Source organism: Carcharhinus amblyrhynchos, chromosome 7, assembly GCF_965287045.1.
Source record: "Carcharhinus amblyrhynchos chromosome 7, sCarAmb.v2.hapA, whole genome shotgun sequence".
NCBI classification, from domain to species: domain Eukaryota; kingdom Metazoa; phylum Chordata; class Chondrichthyes; order Carcharhiniformes; family Carcharhinidae; genus Carcharhinus; species Carcharhinus amblyrhynchos.
In genome coordinates this window covers 113,674,374-113,679,781 of record NC_137330.1, presented here as the reverse complement: position 1 = coordinate 113,679,781, position 5,408 = coordinate 113,674,374, and positions in this window count along the sequence as shown.

Below are 5,408 nucleotides of genomic sequence, written 5' to 3'. Positions count from 1 at the left end.
CCAAAAGAATAAAAGGCAGCACTAACCTACCTTTATTTAATTTTGCTACATCCAGTGGAAATTGAAAGGGGGCTTTTGTTAGCTTGACCTGCTTAGATATTACCACTGCATTTTATCAGTGATTGACAGTCATAAATGATAGGCTGAGGTTCAAATACTAGGGGCAAACTTTTATTTAAATAAAAAAACTGAGAATGTCAAAAATGTTCAGCACATCTGTCAGTAGGTTGACATTTCAGGGACAGACCCTTTTCTGTAACTTCACCATCTGAAAAGTGAAGGCAAGCCGATGAATTTGCTGTGCATTTCCAGTATTTCTTTTCATGGCTCAAACCCAGATGTCTCTCCAGATTATCACAGGCTAGACTTGTGACATCCACTAGCTTATCATCAAAGCCAACTGTGCAGGAAATTCTAAAAATGGGGTTTAAAAACATTCCTTAATTGCTGGTTTGATTAATGTTTAATGTCACAGTAAAATAGAAAATTGCAAACCCGAGCAATAACTGAATAATAAGTGTAGTCTGAAAATCAGTCACCAGTTTTGGTGACTGGTCAAACCTAAAAAAGCCTATCTCTTTCAGATAATGATTGAAGTTGCTATGCTTTGTAAAAAAAAAAATTGGATAAAATATCTTAATTTAGCCACTTGTTCATTAGGGTAATAACACAATGATAAAAAAGCAGAACAATTACGGACAGCACGGTGCCACAGTAGTTAGCACTGCGCCGGGACCCTGATTCAATTCCTGGCTTGGGTCAATGTCTGTGCGGAGCTCCTGTGTCTGCGTAGATTTCCTCCGGATGCGCCAGTTTCCTCCTTGACCGAAAGACGTGCTGGTTAGGCGCATTGGCCGTGCTAAATTCTCCCTCAATGTTCCTGAACAGGTGCCGGAGTGTGGTGACTAGGGGATTTTCACAGTAACTTCATGGAAGTGTTAATGTAAGGCTACTTGTGACACTAATAAATAAACTTACAACTTAAAATTGTTATCCCTGTGGCCATAGACGTGCGGGTTAGGTTGATTGGCCATGCTAAAATTGCTCTTAAGTGTCCTGAGATGCGAAAGTTAGAGGGATTAGTGGGTAAATATGTAGGGATAGGGGGGTAGGGCTTGGTAGGATTGTTTTTCAGTGCAGACCCGATGGGCCGAATGGCCTCTTTCTGTGCTGTATGTTTCTATGATATATTCAGAGATGGTAAGTAGGAAAGAAGGCAAAGAAGGTTGTATGTCCCACTTCTGACCTTAGGCCTAATCTTCCTAAATTATGCTACCAGAAGAGAGCTTTAAGGACCTGGTCAGAAAAATGTGAGTCCATATCCAATTTGAGTTTAATGGATGACACTGACTGCTTGGATTTTACAATGGGCTCCCTGCCACTGTTCATAAATTCAATGATTGCTGTTAGTGTATCTTCACACCCATTTTTTATTTCCCATTGGGGGATAGTGGGGAAAGTGGAGGAAGGATTTCCAGGCTGATTATTAATCCGTTGAACTGTGTTGAATGCTTCTTCCGTGCCCAACAAAATCCTGGCATTGGATTCGAGAACCAGGGCTTCAGGTCCAGCGGTAGGGGACATACCACTGTGCCACAAGACCTCCTAGCAACTCTGTAGTTACAAAGGGAAGAAGAGAAAAGGGCAAGAAAAAAGTCATCCATGCCTATTATTGCCTGGCAGAGATAACATGGGTCACACACAGAATGCCAAATAGATTGGTGGTTCAGCTAAAATTGGCACATTTTCCTGCAGAACCTAATCTCTTCAATTGTTTGCACCACCTCCTCACTGCTTACTCTGGTAGGAGAATGTCTCTGTGCAAGGCATGATATAATAAGCAGTCACTTTTGACCCTTTGTGTATTTAGCATCAGAACTTCCAGGTTCTTGGGAGAGTTAACCCCACAATTGGCACGTGAGGTGGTTGACAATCTTTTATTAACTCAAATGCCACAATGGCAAATAGACTGGTGTGGGGTCAAGGCTTAATTTCTGCTGTTGAATTTTTTTTTACTCTTATGGGATGTGGGCAAGGGCAGAATTTATTGCTCATACCTAATTACCCTTGAACTGAGTGGCTTACTAGGCCAACCACATTCTTTTCTCCAATTTATTCATGGGACATGGGCATCGCTGGCTGGCTGGCCAGCATTTATTGCCCATCCCTAGTTGACCAAGGGCAGTTGAAGGTCAACCACATTGCTGTGACTCCAGAGCCACAGCAAAGGACAGCAGATTTCCTTCTCTAAAAGACATTAGTGAACCAGATGAGTTTTTCCAACAATCGACAACGGTTTGATGATCAGCAGTAGATTCTTAATTCCAGGTTTTTTTATTGTATTCAAATTCCACCAGCTGCCATGGCAGGATTCAAACCCTGGTCCTCAGAACATTATCTGAGTTACTGGATTAAATAGTCTAGCGATAATACCAAGATGCCACCTTCCCGCTCTGAAGTCACAGGTAGGCTAAACAAAATAAAGATGGCAATTGTTCCTGAACTTCTGAAAAAGGGTGTTTTAAAACATTCCTTAATTGCTGGTATGATTATTGCTTTATGTCACAGTAAAATAGAAAATAGCAAACAAAAGAAATAACTGAATAACTGCAGCCAGAAAATACGAGTTCTAATGTTTTGTCATACCCAAAGATGGCAGATTTGCTCATCTAAGAACCCGATGGGTATCTATAACAATTAAGAGCCCTTTTTATATACTTATAAAAACTCTTGCTATCCTTTTTTATATTAAGCGCTAGCCCAGCTTCATAGTTTCTCCTACCCTTCTTTATCAACTTCTTTGTCAATCTTTGTTGACATTTAAACCTCTCCCAATCCTCTTCTCGCCCACTACTCTTAGCTACTCTAAACGCCTCCACTTTTAATTTAACACTTTCCTTCACCTCCTTCGTTATCCATGGCTTTGGGCGCCGTACTTACACAAGGATATTTTAAACTTGGAGGGAGTGCAGAGGTTTACTAGGATGATGCCGGAGTTGAGGGGGTTGAGCTATGAGGAGAGGCTGAATAAATTAGGCTTGTACTCGTTAGAGTTTAGAAGAATGAGGGGAGATCTCATTGATATGTATAAGATGATGAATGGGATGGATAGGATAGAGGTGGAGAGACTCTTCCCGCTCAGAAAGGATAGTAGGACTAGGGGGCACAACCTCAAGATAAAGGGGGGGTGCGGTTTAGAATGGAGTTGAGGAGGAACTTCTTCACTCAAAGGGTGGTGAATCTCTGGAATTCTCTGCCCGTCGAAGTGGTGGAGGCTGCCTCGCTAAATATTTTTAAGACGCGGGTTGATGGGTTTTTGATAAGAGAGGGGATTAAGGGTTATGGGGAGAGGGCGGGAATGTGGAACTGAGCCACGACAGATCAGCCATGATCTTATTGAATGGCGGGGCAGGCTCGAAGGGCTAGTTGGCCTACTCCTGCTCCTATTTCCTATGTTCTTAAGAATAGTTCATAGAACAATCATAGAATCCCTACAGTATAGAAGGCAGCCATTTGGCCCATTGAGGCTGCACCAACCACAATCTCTCCGTGGCCCTATTCCTGTAATCCCACATATTTACCCTGCTAATTCTCCTGACACTAGTCAATTTAGTACGGCCAATCAACCTATCCCGCACATCTTTGGACTGTCGTCACAGTTACGATTACCGAGATTAGATTTTAATTCCAGGTTTAGGGAGCAGAAACTGTCAGGTATGGGCACAAACGAAAAGTGGAGCTTTTTCAAGGAATACTGCGTGTCTTTGCTAGGTATGTCCCTGGCAGGCAGGGAAGAAAGTGTTCACCAGGGAAGTTGAATGTCTTGTTGAGGAAAAAGGAAGTCTATGTGAGGATGACAAAAAAGGTTCAGTTGGATCACTTGAGGGTTACAAGGTAGCTAGGAATGAGTTAAAGGAAGGGCTTAGGAGAGGGCATAACGAGTCCTTGGTGGGTCGGATAAAAACCCCAAGGCATTTTACTCTTCTGTGAGAAGTAAAAGAATGACTAGGGTGAGGTTAGGGCCAGTCAAGGATAGTAGTGGGAATTTGTGTATGGAATCAGAAGAGATAGGTGAGATGTTAAATGAATATTTTTCTTCAGTGTTCACTAAGGAAAGGGGCCATATTTTTGAGGATGAGTGTATGATACAGGCTAATACGTTGGAGGAGGTAGATGTTCTGAGGGAAGGTGTATTCGCAATTTTGAAAAACCTGAGGAATAAGTTCCTTGGGCCAGATGGGATACATCCTAGGATACTTTGGGAGGCAAGGGATGAGACTGCAGAGCCTTTAGCTTTGATCTTTGGGTCCTCACTGTCCACGGGCTTTGTACAGTAAGAAGTCTCACAACACCACGTTAAAGTCTAACAGGTTTATTTGATAGTAAACGCCACAAGCTTTTGGAACATGCTGTTCCTTTGTCACCTGAAGTTAGCACCTGGGTTAGTAAATTTGCTGATGACACCAAGATTGGTGAAGTACTGGATGCGGTAGAAGGCTCTTGCATGCTGCAAAGAGACAGTGATAAAGATGCAGAGCTGGGCCGAAAAGTGGCAAATGGAGTTTAACCCTGATAACACTTTGGTAGGAAGAATGGTAGGAAGGACTATTACTTACGTGGCGAAAAACTGCAGCAGGCGACGGTGCAGAGGGACCTCGGGGTCCTTGTGCATGAATCGCAAAAACCCAGCTTGCAGGTGCAGCAGGTGGTCAGGAAGACGAATGGGATGCTGGCCTTCATAGCGAGGGGGATTGAATATAAAAGTAGGGAGGTCTTGCTGCAGCTGTATAGGGCATTGGTGAGGCCGCAGCTGGAGTATTGTGTGCAGTTTTGGGCGCCGCACCTGCGCAAGGATGTTTTGGCCCTGGAGGGAGTGCAGAGGAGGTTTACTAGGCTGATACCGGAGTTGAGGGGATTGAGCTATGAGGAGAGGCTGAATAAACTAGGCTTGTACTCGTTGGAGTTTAGAAGAATGAGGGGAGATCTCATTGAGACGTATAAGATGATGAATGGGATGGATAGGATAGAGGTGGAGAGACTCTTCCCGCTCAAAAAAGACAGTAGGACTAGGGGGCACAGCCTCAAGATAAAGGGGAGGCGGTTTAGAACGGAGTTGAGGAGGAACTTCTTCACTCAAAGGGTGGTGAATCTCTGGAATTCTCTGCCCGTTGAAGTGGTGGAGGCTGCCTCGCTAAATATTTTTAAGAAGCGGGTTGATGGGTTCTTGATAAGAGAAGGGATTAAGGGTTATGGGGAGAGGGCGGGAAAGTGGAACTGAGCCACGACAGATCAGCCATGATCTTATTGAATGGCGGGGCAGGCTCGAAGGGCTAGATGGCCTACTCCTGCTCCTATTTCTTATGTTCTTATGTTCTTAAGTGCGAGGTGATTCATTTTGGTAGGACAAA